The sequence below is a fragment of the Rhinatrema bivittatum genome, chromosome 9 (assembly GCF_901001135.1).
Source record: "Rhinatrema bivittatum chromosome 9, aRhiBiv1.1, whole genome shotgun sequence".
NCBI classification, from domain to species: domain Eukaryota; kingdom Metazoa; phylum Chordata; class Amphibia; order Gymnophiona; family Rhinatrematidae; genus Rhinatrema; species Rhinatrema bivittatum.
The window spans coordinates 173,121,530-173,138,152 of NC_042623.1; positions in this window are offsets into that span (position 1 = coordinate 173,121,530).

The following is a 16,623-nucleotide window of genomic DNA, read 5'->3' on the forward strand; positions in this document are numbered from 1 at the left end:
AGGGATGTAAGATTCGGGGCTAATAGGGGAAAAAGGGAGGCAAGTTAGGTAGGGGGTTTAGGAAGTCCTCTTCTTTACTGGGGCGAACTGGGAGGCAATTGGGGGAAACAGGCCCTAATGCGTCACCGCACGTACCTGCTAAAATTCCGCCCACTTACGTGCTCGAGACGGCAATCGTGCGCACATGCGTCAATTTACAGTCGTGTGCTCATGTACGCGCGGGTAACTGATTTTACGCCCATACGTTATAAAATTGGTGCGTCCATGTGTGCGCGCCGGCAAATGAGCGCATATGTGCGTGCGCACACAGGTCTTAAAGTTTACTTCTATGGCTGTAGATACCATAATTATCAGATTCTATTCGGAAGGCATTCAAGGAAGAACAATGAAGAATTTCTGAGCCAGATTTGTTAACCATTGTTTGCATAGCCCTAAAATGGAAGCCTTTGTCCTTTAAAAAGAGGTTAATATTCTCCCCATTTTGTTCCTCAGTGTCTACCCAATGGCAAATGGCGTTTGCCATTTGTAAGATTTTCAGAATCACCGTTTCTTGGATGCATAGAAACATGTGGCAGCGAATACCTTTTCCTGTGGGTCACAAAGGTACTCCATTAGTCCAATAAAATAATATCCTCTTCAATATCTTTATTTCTGTGTATTTAAATGGATTCACATGGTGAGTGCATTACTTTATTTGTCAGATATAAATTAAGACAACCCTTTTAAATGCCTCCAGTTCCAAAATTGTGGTGGCACTGCCTGAAGCAGAGGGCTTAATTTATCTATGTGCAGTATTCCGGCATATATACACTTAATAATTTATATTACAACTGGGAAAATAGCATATCCTAAGGAAATTGAAATGTGAGTAAAATTTTCTCACTAACAAGATTGATGGATAACATTTTAAATCAAGCTTATTTATTTATTTTATTTTTTTTCAGGAAATGTTAATCTATTCCCTTCTCCCATTACTTGCAGAAGGCACCACTTTTCCAGAATAGAGGGAGCGTGGAGAAAGTAGTTAATCTTGACTTAATTTCTATCATGGCATGTTTTATCTTTCAGAAACACCTACAACCTAATGTAACTGTGCCTTTCATGTTCTCAGCTTTTGCTCTTCAGTTACTTCACATTCTTTTTGCTGGTATTAGCCGAGAGTCACAAAACCAAAGAAACTGAAAATCCAACAATTTCCTGTCGCGTTCAGCAAAATAAGGTGCCAAAACTTTTATATGCAAATACAGGATGCATGCCAGAAAAACTGGAGTTAGAACTAAAAGCAACTTACTGAGACATGGCTGCAGCGGTCTCATAACAGACAACAAATATAACAAATTCTATATTATACATCTTACACATTATACAGAAAAGACAGAATGTATAAGAAAGGGAGCAAGGTCTGTCTGTACATCAGGCTTGAATTACAACCCGTCTTCAAGGAGGATATTGAGGGAGAAATGGAGGAGGAAGTTGAGGTTTTATGAGTGTATATTAGACAGAAGAAAAATAATGCACACATAGCTGGTCTAGACTATAAACCATCCAATATCAGGGAGCAGAGTGAATTGAGCAAGGAAGGAATAGGCCGAAATGAAGGCATCAGGCCATAATTAATGGCGCGTATTCCATTTGGAATAAGGTGACAAGTGAGGTCCCACAGGGAGTGGTGCTTGGCCTACTTCAGAATTATTTACTTCATCAGTGCTCCGATAGAAGCCATTAGCGGTAGTATTGTCATTTGTACAACAGACGCTTCCAAACTGGGCACTCTGTACTTACATAGTCGGATTTACTGATTTTTTAAAAAAAATTTTAGTACAAATATTCTAGCCAAATTGACAGAGTAATTTGCAGGTGGGATTCAGTATGGGATTCACTTGGGAAGGTGTATTATGCTTTGAATGTCAATTACAAGAGAGTCAGACTTAACAAACTTGACTCCGCAATCATTTCGACCTTGTAGTATAATTTATACATTGGGTGTAAATTGATTGATCTTGCTATAACAATTCCTGTAACTAGTGGCAGTGGCACAAGTCAAAGATGCCCAGCGATTTATGACTGAATGTGCAGGCAATCTGATACCGTTTTGTGAAATCTGTCACAGAAATATCCCAAACTGCTGAGCATTAACAGTGACAGACAGAAAAAAAAACCCAAAACACTGACAAGTGTAGAGAAAGCAGAGAAACAAAAGACTGAGTTGATAGAGAAGTTTAGTAACAAAGTGCAAACTATAAATCCAGTAAGTGTTCTTGAAATGACTGTAAGCTGATCTAGTGTGTCTCTACACAAGCTTCCTGAATTCTTGGTAGCTGGTATACAATTTCTATACTCTTCCAGATCTGGCATTCAGCATGTAGAATACATAATAGTCCATTTTTTTTATCTTGGCAGGAATGATCAGATGAAACTGGTTATTACAGTGCCACATCAGAGGGAACATGGTTACCATATTAATCCCGTTTTTAAAAAAGAGCCAACCGATATTAGCAAGAAGGAATTATAAAGCAATTGTGTTAGCTAGATTCATAGAATTCATTTTCTGCCAGTTTTTTTGACAAGCTTTTAAGTGGAACAGTATTTCTTAGGTGAGAACTAGATATAAAATTACCGGATTACAAAAGGAATATGCATATATATATATATATATATATATTTTTTTTTTTTATGACAAAGGTTTCAGGGTGCGGCAAGGTCATAATTTTATTCCATTGACAAAAGGTAGAGCTCAGGGAATTCTGAAGAGGGTCAGACCTTAGGAAACTGATCCCGTTAAAAGCGCATGAATAAGCTATGATGAACTGAAACGGGATGATTGATTAATTCTAAATATGAAGTTAAATAGGATTATGCTAAATGGCATGAAATGAAAACCTCACAGTAACCTCAATAACATGTATTACTTTAAATACTCACATTATGGAAAAAAGGGAGTTAGGCTATGTGCTGATTTTATTAAAATGACCCTTCATAGTAAGTGGGTTCATTCTCTGTCTACATTCTTTTTATTTATTTTTTCTGGCCACAGTCTCATAATCACTAAACCTTTTGCCCTCCCTTGCATTCCCCTAGTAAGTCTCAAGTGCTCTTGCAAAACCTGCTGGTAGACGATTAATTGCAATTTGCTTGTCATTGAACCTAATTGCACACAACATAGTGCTTTGATTTTAATCTATCCTGGGCGCTCAGTCACTTCTGGAAACCAAGTGCAATGGCAAAACTGAACCTGGTTTCTAATGAATGAGAATCTGTATCTTGTTCTTTACTGTAAAAATCACGAGGTCTATATTCAAAAGCATTTATCCGGATAACTTGGAAGTTATCTGGTTAAATGAAGATTTAGGGGTTTTTTTTGGCTAAATTCAGCCAGCTAAATTATTAGCAGGGCCGGGGCCAGCTTTTTTTGCTGCTCTGTGTAAACAATTACTGTTCTGTACCCCCTCCCCAACCTCCGATTTATTCAGTGTCTGCCTGGGCCTGTCAAATATAGCATAGCTCCCTCCTGCAATCTATGGGGCGGATTTTCAGAGCCCTGCTCGCCTAAATCCGCCCAAAACCGGGCGGATTTAGGCGAGCAGGGCCCTGCGCGCCGGTGAGCCTATTTTACATAGGCCTACCGGCGCGCGCAGAGCCCCGGGACTCGCGTAAGTCCCGGGGTTCTCCGAGGGGGGCGTGTCGGGGGCGGGCCCGGTCGTCGCGGCGTTTAGGGGGCGTGTCGGCAGCGTTTTGGGGGCAGGTATGGAGGCGTGGCTATGGCCCGGGGCGGTCCGGGGGCGTGGCCGCGCCCTCCGTACCCGCCCCCAGGTCGCGTCCCGGCGCGCAGGAGGCCCGCTGGCACGCGGGGATTTACTTCTCCCTCCGGGAGGCGTAAATCCTCCGACAACGGTAAGGATGGGGTTTAGACAGGCCGGGCGGGTGGGTTAGGTAGAGGAAGGGAGGGGAAGGTGAGGGGAGGGCGTTAGAGGATTCCCTCCGAGGCCGCTCCGATTTCAGAGCGGCCTCGGAGGGAACGGGGGTAGGCTGCGCGGCTCGGCGCTCGCCGGCTATACAAAATCGATAGCCTTGCGCGCGCCGATCCCGGATTTTAGCGGATACGCGCGGCTCCGCGCGTATCTACTAAAATCCAGCGTACTTTTGTTCGCGCCTGGAGCGCCAATAAAAGTACGCCTATGCGCGCTATTTGAAAATCTACCCCTATATTTTTAAAAGCTGACATGCCTTCCCCCCCCTCAGAACCCATGGATAAGGAAGGGCATTAGGTACTCTATGCAAACCATACAGCCTTCCCACACCTTTTACAGATACACACAATTAAATTATGCATTTATAACAAATTTTACATGAAAAAGAACATTCAAAAGTACAGTCCTTTGAGGCAAAAGTATCACTTACAGCATGTATATTATATTTACATGCACTGCTGTGGTGCCAACCAGAAAACTCTGCAAAAAAGACACTTGGAACTCCTAATGAATTAGACTTTTTGTAATGCGTGTTCGGTGTGGGTTTGGTCTTCAGAAATCCATGAATAAACAGAATTATCATTACAATATTCTAAACCTCCCATACCAAAATAACCTTAACAACCTTATGTATGAAAAGCCAACACTACAAATTATTACACCAAGCCCTAGAACACCAATAAAACTCTTATTAGGAAACCAGGCTGCTATAGATCCCTACAAAGAAATAATATGCCAACAAAATACCTCACCTCGGTCACATGTGCAGAGCTCAGAAAGACCCAGACCAAATACAGAATAAAGAGATCAGAAAATATAAACAGAAACATGCTGAGAAGGCCTGAACTGGTACCCACAACAAGCCAGCCTCTATACCCAGAGCAACAATGGAAAAACAGAAACATTAAATAACAAAAAAATATAAAACAATCATAATAGTAAAATCATACTCATAAAAAGAATAAATATTTCAGAGAGAGAGAGAGAGACAGAGACTCTGTATAGCAATAAGTCTGGCACTCTATTTATACTTCTGTAAAAGGGAGAACTTTTAACTCAGTGTGGGGTTTGAGAGGGTGGTTTAACATACACAGTCAGAGGTACATACAGCAAAGTTGACATCACTGAAGATTTTCTGTTGTTTGAATCAATGAAAGGTACAAGAGGAGTTGATTTGTACAATGCACTCTACCTAGTTTGTTTATCCTAACCATGCCCCTTTTTTATCGCAGGCGCTATTTTCGCTATATTTATAGCATTTTGATAAATCTAGGTCTATGCTGGTTAAGTCTGGTCGGGAAAAAGAGCTATCCTAAAGTTAGCTGTAAAAAGTTATCCCGCTAACTTTAAAATAGCTGGCTATATTCAATAGTGAGGCTTCATTATTGAATATACCTCCAAAGTTAGCAGGATAAGTTTATTCAACTAAGGCCTAGATTTATCAAAATGCTTTGTTTATCATGCAAATAACACGCGCCATAAACAAAATGGTGTGTCTATTCAAATTGCCAGCCTGCCACATCACACAGTTAAATAACACACATTGCAGTGCGTTATCACATGCGGCATTGCGACATCGTGGTGCGCGTTGCGTCATCATGCATTGTGTTGTGTTATTGCGCAGCGCATTATTTTTACCTGTATAAATCCTGACTTCCTGCACCTGCTTCTTTGAGGGTTTGTCGGGCATTGGTGTGAGATGAGAGGACATTAGCTTGGTAGAGGAGTTTTGGAGTAGTTCATTGCAATTGCTGAGTGAGTTGTTTTATTTTCTGTAGTCTTGTGTTTCCCTTTCCCTTTGTCTTTTGTGATGTTTATTGGTGTGAAAGTTTGTAAGTCCAGTTCGTCTTTTTGTATGTTTTTGAGGAGGAGTGTGAGGAGGAGGAGCAGAGGAGAAGTATGTGTGTATGTTTGTGCTGAGAGGATGGAGCGTGACAGGTCTGGGAAGAGAGGAGAGAAGAGGTGGGAGGAAAGTGGTGGGAGGAGGATGCAGAGGGTGTGGGAGGATGAGGGTGGAAGTGCCAGGGGAAGGAGGAGTAGGGACAGGGGATAAATAGAGAGAGGCAGGAGGGAAGGGATAGGAGGGTGAAGGTGGGGGAAGGGGGTTAGGTGGTGGGAGGAGTAAGGCAGCATAGGGATAGAGAGAGAGGGCAGAGGGGAAGGGAGTTGGTAGGCCAGAGTGAGGTCAGGGAGGAGAAGGGGATGGGAGAGGAGAGTGGGGTGGAGATTGAGGGAAGGGAGGACACTTCTCTGGGTGAGGAAGTGGCTTCTCCTTCGGGCAGCCAGGCGGCACCTTGGCAGCGTCAGACAGCCTTAAAGTTTAGTCTGACAGAGAATGAGCTGCTCGTTGCTGGGGTCCTGCAGCATTATGCCATGTTTGGGAACCGCGAAGCAAAGACCTCTAAGGCAGCCAAGGGCCAAATATGGCGAAACATAGCCCAGGCCATCAGCCACCACAGCAGAGTTCAAAGAAGCGGAAAGCAGGTTGCCCATCCGTAGCAGGATGTGAAAGCCCAGATGAAGGCGAGGACAGCAGCGAGATCCAAGTATCAATGGCAGACTGGAGGAGGGGCCCCCTGTCCAATAGTAGTGACTGAGATGGAGCAGTGACTCATAGAAAGGCTGGGACCGGATGTTTTGGAGGGCAAGGATGAGTGGCGAGACACCACACAAGCAGCAGCCGGTAAGTTCACCTCACCCATAAATGGGCAGACAGCAACAGGTGTACACATAATTTGGCATAAGATGCTCACTTTGCAAATAAGCAAAGTGCACCTCTGATGCCAAATAAATAAACCATACTTGCTGGCGTATGTACTTATGTCTTCTTTTTTGTTTCTTCTCTGTTTCCACAGCTCTCGAGCAGCAAGCTGCTGGTCCCAGCCAGGAATGCCCAGGACCCAGCTGGGAAGCCCCAGGGACCAGATGCCCGATACCAATGCTAGAGAGGCCCTTACAGATGGACGCTGAGACACTGTGGGAGGAGGAGGAGCAACAGCAGGCAGAGCAATCACAGCCAATGATCTTGCTGCAGTAGCTAGGCTCAAGGACCCTACTTCATGTGGACCTCAATCTGGAGACATTAATGGAGGTAGGCAATCTAGACCGACAACCTTTTACAAGCATTTAACAGGAACCAGCACCCCACGCCAGCCTGCAGACTCACATCACCAGGCCACATGGTGGGCACAAGGCCACCTATGCCCAGGTTACGCCCTCAGACATCACCAATGCCTTCAGCACCAGCACCGACACCGCAACCATCAGGGCCACTGCTACCAACACAGACACCACCAGCAGTACCCACTCCACCATCAGGACTGGAAACAGCACTGGCACCTGCAGCAGGCATGTCCACAGGTGAAGTCAGGCACTTGCAGAGAAAATTACAGGTCCTGCACAGATCAGTAGGCTGGCAGAACAGGATCCTGCAGCAACCAATGGCTGCCAGCACACAAAATGCAAATACTATTGCTGCAGCCATCAGCAACCTCACCAACGTGCTGACGCAAATCCTTCAGCATATGCCAGAGCAGCCACCAGGACTCTCACCTGCATCCCTTGGATCAACACCACGCAGCAGTCCTGGAGATTCAAGACACAGCAGGGGCAGGCCCCCATAAAATATGCCCCCCCCTAAATGGGAAGCCACGGCATGGCAAGGGGCATTGAAATAATGGATAAAATGGCCAGTAAGGGCCAAGAAGGCAATTTTTCAAAGAAGACTGGGATGACCTCTTCACAAAGTTGCTGTGCCGTGTAGATGGAAGAAACTGGCTCAGCATGTTCTCACTACAGAGTTCCTGTGCCATCTAGATGGAAGAAACAGGCTCAATGTGTCCTCACTACAAAGTTGCTGTGCCATCTAGATGGAAGAAACCAGCTCAGCATGTCCTCACTACAGAGTTCCTGTGCCATCTAGATTGAAGAAACAGGCTCAGCGTGTCCTCACTGCAGAGTTGCTGTGCCATCTAGATGGAAGGAAACAGGCTCAGCGTGTCCTCACTGCAGAGTTGCTGTGCCATCTAGATGGAAGGAAACAGGCTCAGCGTGTCCTCACTGCAGAATTGCTGTGCCATCTAGATGGAAGGAAACAGGCTCAGCGTGTCCTCACTGCAGAGTTGCTGTGCCATCTAAATGGAAGAAGCAGACTCAGCGTGTCCTCACTGCAGAGTTGCTGTGTCACCTCACACAATGGATGGTGTTCTGTGAAACATTTTCAAGTAGCACACTTCCTAAGAAGCGGTTTTTGAGCCTCTGGGCCTATTTCGGCCTACTTTAAGTAGCCTACAGTCACTGCATGTGCTCTCTCTTGTCAGGCTATCCATCTCCTGCCTCCATGCTGCTGGCTCTTGTGCTGCTCCTGCTGTAGTGATGCAGCACTCTGCGGTTCTACTCCTGCTGCCTACATGCTGAACTGTGCTGCTGTGGCCCTTAGGCTGTCCTCTTTGAGTGCACTCTTTCAACATGGACTGTCTGGGGCCTTTACTAGAACTTTGCTGCCGTGGCCCTTAGGCTGTCCTCTTTGAGTGCACTCTTTCATCATAGACTATCTGAAGCCTTTACGTTTACACACACAGTAGTGCTGCATCTAGCTGCTACTTTACAGCACTACTATAGCTTTTGGGGTGCCACTTCCTCTTTCTATTTTCTTAGTTGCAATCATGATTGTGCCTAAAGGATAAGATGCAATGCCTGTAAAAGTAATAATGCTATTTCAAGCTATTAATCTATATGTGTACACTGAATGTGCTGTTCATGAAATGTACATTGTTTTGTGCAATTTGCTATCTTGACCTTGCAGAATGCGATTACCTAAGACATTGCCTGTATTTAAAACTGTTCACTACATGTGTTTGCTAATAAAGTGCTCACTGTTTGGAAAGATAACTTTTCTGGTGGTGTCCTTTCATTCTATGCTTTTTGTGTTTATGGTACTGAAAGTAAAAGGTTTGCTCTCCACATGACCGACTTTCGGACATCGGCATCTCTGGCACCGCCCTCAGCTGGTTTAAATCTTTCCTCAATAACAGGATCTACAAGGTCAGAATAAACAACAAAAAATCTCACCCCGTTTCTGCCACTCACGGAGTACCTCAGGGCTCGTCTCTTTCCCCTACACTGTTTAACATTTATCTGCTTCCCCTTTGCCAGCTTCTATCAGCTCTTAAACTGACCCACTTCATCTACGCTGACGATGTGCAGATCTTGATCCCCATCTCAGATCCCATCACCGAAACCCTAAATTTCTGGAACAGTTGTCTTCACTCCATCAACCGTCTCCTCTCCAGCCGCAACCTTGTCCTCAACACTTCCAAAACTGAGCTCCTTTTCATCTCTCCCAATGACTGCAACCCCCTCGTCAGCAATCCAATCAGTGAACCACGTGAGAGACCTAGGAGCTATTCTAGACACCCGAATGAATTTCAAAAAATTTATAAACAACACCACAAAAGAATGCTTCTATAAGCTACATGTGCTAAAACAGCTCAGACCCCTCTTATACCATCATGATTACCGCTCAGTCCTCCAGGCCATACTGTTTTCAAAAATTGACTACTGTAATGCTTTATTCCTCAGCCTTCCTGCCTCCACAACTAAACCATTACAGATGATACAGAACGCCGCAGCTCAGATCTTAACCAATTCAAGGCGAAGAGACCATATCACCCCTATTTTCAAAAACTTACACTGGCTTCCCATCAACTATAGAATCCTGTTTAAGACCATGACCATTATCCACAAAACCATCTACCTTCAATCTACACTCCAACTCAAAATTCCGCTCAACCTTCATTCCTCTGCAAGACCGATCAGAGCGGCATATAAAGGATCTCTACACGAACCCCCCACGAAATCACTTCACCCCTCCATTAGGAAACATGCACTGTCTACTGCCGGACCCTCCCAATGGAACTCATTACCACCAGAGCTTCGACAGGAACAATGCCCTTTCACCTTCAGAAAGAAACTGAAAACATGGCTTTTCAAACTAGCCTTCCCCTAACCAATTCATAATCCCCTATCAGTTCTACTCTGTTCCATTATAACTTCAGTAACTCTGGCTGCCCTGTGGCTTCAACCTATAATTAGGCAAGCCACCCCGATAGATTCGCAGCCTCTCCCCCCCTTCACATACTGCCTGGTCTTCTCCCTCCCCCCTCCGCCCTGACCTTGACATTTCCCTTCCAACCCTTTACACCACTTGCGTCAATCCCGTATAGATTTACGCACCCCTGAAGAACTGACTGCTGTTTTATCTCCTACTTGGTTACTTGTCAAGTTAAGTTTATAAACTACTTATTGTTTTCACTATATTAACACTATGTTTAGCCAATTCTTCCTTGCTCTCTTGTCCTGAATTGCAGCACCCTGTTTTTTGTAACTTCCTCCTATTCGTTTGGTTATCCCCTGTTATGCTGTAAACCGGTACGATAAGATATTTATCTTGAGCATTGGTATATTAAAAAATTATAAATAAATAAATAAATAAAATAAATGACCTTGCATGCTCTAGTGCCCTGCCTCATTCCTATTCTGCATTTACCGAGCATGCAAGACTATATGGGCTATGGCATTACAATGAAAGCTGGGTGTATGCTGATAAGCAAGACAGCCAGAGGTAAAGAAGAAGCTGATGATTGGGATAACTACCGACCAATCTCCAACTTAACCTTCATTGCAAAAATTATTGAAAAAGAAGTTCTTAACCAATTAGAATCTCATCTAGAAGACAATAAAACCTTATATCCTAACCAATTCAGATTTCAAAAGAATCGCTTTACGGAAACTCTTCTACAATCCCTAACTGATCCTATATTACGAGGCTTTGACACTAATGAATCATACTGCCTGGTGCTGATCTCACAGCAACCTTCGATACTGTTGAACATAACCTAGTTTGCCGACAACTGAGAAACATAGGGATTGAAGGAAATGTACTTAAATGATTCACCGCATTCCTTACAAACAAATCCTTCCAAATTAAATTCAGAAATCACTTATCTGATACATTCCAATGCTCTACAGGCATTCCGCAAGGATCTGCACTATCCTCAACTCTATTTAATATATATATGCTGTCCTTATGCAAATTACTAACAGAACTAGGAATAACCTTCTTTCTATATGCTGACGATCTACAATTTTACATCCCACTAACAGAATCATTCGATAAAACATCATTGTTTTCTGAATATATGGTCACAATAAAAGAAAAGCTTGCACAAATGAAACTGTCGATGAACGCCAACAAAACTGAATTAATCTGGCTGAGCCGAAACCCTCCTAAATCTATTCCACCAGGGATTGGTCTCAGAAATTGCCAATTAACCCCATCAACTTAAGTGAGAGATCTAGGAGTTCAACTTGATGACAACTTAGCGATGAAAACCCATATTAGTAAACTGATCAAATCTGGTTTCTACAAGTTACGAATCCTGAGCAGAGTGAAACCTCTTCTAAACACAGCAGATTTCAAACAGTTTTACAATCTCTAATCTTCTCTAACCTTGATTTCTGTAATTCCCTACTTCTGAGAATCCCATCCAGTTACCTAAAACCTCTTCAACTACTGCAAAGTGCTGCAGCTAGACTATTGTCTGGAAAACGGAAATACGACCACATCACCCCAATGCTGATTGCTCAACATTGGCTCCCTGTACAATCAAAAATAATCTACAAAGTTCTCACTGTAATTTTCAATAACATTAATCCAAATAATGATCTATTGGGAATAACATTTAAACCACATATTCCACCACGAACTCTCAAATCATAAAACAAAGGCCTCATAGAAATCCAGACCATAAAAAGCTCTCATCTAACACAAACTAGAGATAGAGCGATTTCAGTTGCTGTACCAAAACTATGGAGCTCCATGCCAGAGAATCTGCGAACTATAACAGACAATAAAAAATGCAAGAGTGAGTTGAAGACCTGGCTATTCAAAAATGCCTACAGTCTGGCATATGCCTCCAGTTTGGCAGATTCCTCCAGTTCTGCATGAGTCAGAAAACCTAAAGTGTACTGATCTTTACCCCCACCCCTAATCCCTCTTAACCCAGTTAATGTATCTGTCAATGAATCCACACATTGTATCTAAATATTTCCCTAGGTTACAATCTGTACACATGTCTACCTTTGTTTTTATTATTTATTTATGAGTGTCTAATAGGGATGTGAATAGTTTTTCTGACGATTGAAAATATCGGATGATATTTTCAAACTCGTCAAATATCGGATGATATTTTCAAACTTGTCAAATATCGGGGGTCCCCAAAAACGATGGTAGGAGCAATGGACGGCCAGCACCATCTTTAAAAATGGCGCGGGCCATCCATTTTTCCTACCATGTGACAGGGGCCGGCCAATGGCACCGATAGCCCCTGTCACATGGTAAGGGCAAAGGACCATCGGCAAAATTTTGCTTACTGGCATCCGACGGCCCGAGCGTGGGAGATTGCTCTCGGGACCCCTGCTGGACCACCAGGTACTTTAGAAAAATTTGGGGGGGGGGTCGGGAGGGTAGGGGATTCTAAAGAATTTGATTTAAAAGGTTAGGGTGGGTTTTTTGTTTTTCGGCTTGTGCGCAGCCGATAAAAAAAAAAAAAATGTTCGGACCACGGGAAACAGAATTTCCCGATGGTCCACGAAACCGAAATCGGAACTGATTCCAGCACCGATTCACATCCCTAGTGTCTAACATGTATACCATTATGAACTAGTGATTTTCACATGGAATGACGGTATACAAATACATCAATACAGAAATAAATATTACCTCTTGTTACTGTCTTCACATACCATACTGGTTGCTAACTCCTGCTTATATGTACCTGTCTGTGACCTGCTCTGTACTTTCATGGTAAACACATTATATAGTGTGCATGTGTAGCTGGGATGGTGTAAAGGGGGAACTTGGAGTCTTTCTGACCCAACAGTTTATTTTCTGCCCCTTACTTCTGTCAGGGTACAAGGGTATGTGACCACATACATTTGTAGGTTACATTGTAACCAAACTACGATATGTACTTACTGAGTCTTGGTACACACTCTCAGTCTCAGCTGCTGCCTCACAAGTGAGGATGATTATTGAGGGAGTACTATCTGCTGTAAAATTTCCATGGCCAACCACCAGAGGCCCTAGAAGGATGCTGCTGGTGCTGGGAACCAGGCTGCCTTCCACACTCTATTGCCCACCCCTGCACTGGACTGGCTTGGGGGTCTGTATAATACGTGTAAGGTAAGGCTGACCTGACAGGTAGCATCCAGATCCCAAGGGCAGGTCACTACAGGCATGGCTGCCAGTCTGCGGAATTATGCCTGGTCCCCAGCAACAGCTGTACCCCTCTTCTTCCTGTGCTGTGCACCCGTGCTGATTCTCTAGCACACCCTACCCACTCACTTCTCCTCCCTACTTGTTACACAGCCGCTGACACTGTTACAAGAGTCACCAAGTACTCAGTGTAGTGGAACAGAACATTTGGTTACTGTACAAGTGAAGCTCTTACAGGGTTTAGGAAATGGTGGCCCCTTCCTTTGTAGGCAGATATAGGTGCACCACATCTAGCTTTGCATAGAAAAGGTATTTTTGTTCATATGGTAGATAGACGGGAGGTATACCGTTCTGGCGTCAACACAGCTCAGAGAGAGTGATAATAAAGGGGGCTGGTGTGGCAACCTGTATGACAACTGTGCATGACATGAAATACTGAGAGTAATAAAAAAAACAACAATGCCACAAAAATGGGAGTCTGTAATAGGATGTTCCCAACGCCTGTGTGATGTGGCAAAGCAAGTACTAGCTACCACCCTCCCCCCCCCCCCACACCCATGCACCTGGTTTTTCTGTACATGCAGCGTGTAAAGCTTCATGATGGTAAGCACTTATCTGAATCCTTCCTATAGGCATACCATTATATACTCCTTTACAGTGCCAGTTCCATGCAGCCTTCCCACATTCACTGGGAGTTTCTTAAACAACACAGCCTCCCTCCATTACTTTCAAAGAGTCTGTGTCAGGCCTAGTTGTGGGTAGCCAGCACAACCCATAAAAAGTGCATTATTTGGCCTGCTGCAATTAGTTGCTGGTAAAACCTCGGGGGTGGGGGGGAGTCTGTGTGACTCTTTCCTCCACAAACATTATCTATAGCTGTCCATAGGTAACACTTCTGTGATAGGCATATATCACCCCTACCTAGTGCAAGATCCTGACATGGACCCATGAAGGGCTTAGGTGGCACAAAATGCCAGTTTGTCAAGATGCCAACACCTAAAGGCCATCATAAATCATGGCAACCACATGACTTATGTGGGAGCAGTAGGCCTATACAATGTGCACAGTGTGGCGATTACTATGGAGGCAGCCTGTATGCTCATAACCTGTTCAACTGACCACCCTAGGTCAACACAGAATGCAATACACAGAGTACTATATGGACTGTGTAGGACTAGTGCAGGCCACCTCAGAAATAACAGTAGAAGTGTGTAACACCACTTACTGTTGAGCCTACAGCATATCAGCTGTTCAGCAGTCCACATATGTGGTCACACGCATGTGTATCAGCAACACTATGCAACCATTAAAGCATGGAAATGTGTGCACTGATGTTCATTACAATACTATATGCAAAGTGTTTTGGACAGGAGTGCTGAGCCAAGGTGCTTTAACAGGCCTCTGATATCACACTTGCAGTGTTATAGGTAGTAGGTGTATGATAATGGTGAAGATTGTACATATGTTGAGGATACAAACATATGTGCGTACTGCTGCACCACATCACTATCTGTGACACATTATGCACTATGACCTTCCAGCAACCTGCCATCTCCAGATCACAGTGAGCCTACGTGTGACACGGCAGTTTAAGGCACGTAAACTCTTGGCCTGTATGATGTGAACGTTTTATGAGGATAGATGTGGCTGCGGTAAGAGTGGTTATAAACTATACTGTCACAGTGACATGTCAGAGATCAGAGGACAGTAGCAGATTCACAATCCTGCCTTCAATCACCTCCAAGTGCATCCTCCCATTGGTTTCTCAAGAAGGGGATGCCACCTATATGACATCACGACAGGCAAGACTCTCACCTTTGGCACATCAGTTGTGATACATTTCCTAGCTTGCTATAGTAGGGTGCATGCTTTGAGAAAGCAGAATGCTGCCTTTGAAGGAGCTGTGCACTTATTAAAAAATGCACCAGGTAGCACAATCCCTTTCAGCCAGGCTGTAATGGAAGGTGTGATCCCAAAACAGTGTGATGTGTGCAGTATTGTGCCCACCTGTCCTGAATGTGAAGTATGTACATGTTGCCATTTCATGACATCTCCTTAAATGTTATGGAAGCAACACCAAGACTCTCTATACTTGCAGGCATGGCAGTTACACGGTGGCTACATGTACATATGCTGCAAAGTCATATGCCGTTACCTCACTATTTGATCGGGCACTGGTGTCACGTTGGTCTGGGAATGCCCATGTGACTGTAAGCACACCCATTACAACGGTATTACTTCACCCTGCACACCTTTAAGCACTTCCGAATGAGGGTCTAATATTTGCTATCACCCAATACAACATTTAAGTGTGTCCTTCTTACTTTGCCATATATGTTGCACCTTCAGTGTTCTTCAAGATATACAGCATTTGTATGACTGTAACTCTCCAGGGTCCAGGACCATGTGGGGCACCTGCATACTTATGCCACTATGTCATCCACATGTGAGTGGGACAATGAGGTCCGCTGCTGAGGGCTCGCAGGACATACCATGCTACATAGGCCACCAAATGTAATACCACACGTGCCTCGTTTACTGTCACTATCAGGCAGAACACATGGTGGTGGCCACATGGCTATCATGTAATGTATACTCTGAAAACTTTATTTCAAGTACATTGTGATGGTGCATTACCAACACAAATCCTGAGCAGCCATACATGTTTAATGCTACACGGTGACCTACACAGTCAAGAATACTGTGTACAATTCTGGTCGCCGCATCTCAAAAAAGATATAGTTGCGATGGAGAAGATACAGAGAAGGGCAACCAAAATGATAAGGGGGATGGAGCGGCTCCCCTATGAGGAAAGGCTGAAGAGGTTAGGGCTGTTCAGCTTGGAGAAGAGACGGCTGAGGGGGGATATGATAGAGGTCTTTAAGATCATGAGAGGTCTTGAACGAGTAGATGTGACTCGGTTATTTACACTTTCGAATAATAGAAGGACTAGGGGGCATTCCATGAAGTTAGCAATTAACACATTTAAGACTAATCGGAGAAAATTCTTTTTCACTCAATGCACAATAAAGCTCTGGAATTTGTTGTCAGAGGAGGTGGTTAGTGCAGTTAGTGTAGCTGGGTTCAAAAACGGTTTGGATAAGTTCTTGGAGGAGAAGTCCATTAATGGTTATTATTCAATTATACGTAGGGAATAACCACTGCTATTAGTTGCATCAGTGGCATGGGTTCTTCTTAGTGTTTGGGTAATTGCCAGGTTCTTGTGGCCTGGTTTTGGCCTCTGTTGGAAACAGGATGCTGGGCTTGATGGACCCTTGGTCTGACCCAGCATGGCAATTTCTTATGTTCTTATGTTCTAAGTGAGAGAAAGAAAAGGGATAGCGAGTACAGCAGCAGCTAATAGGCTTCAGGCAGACC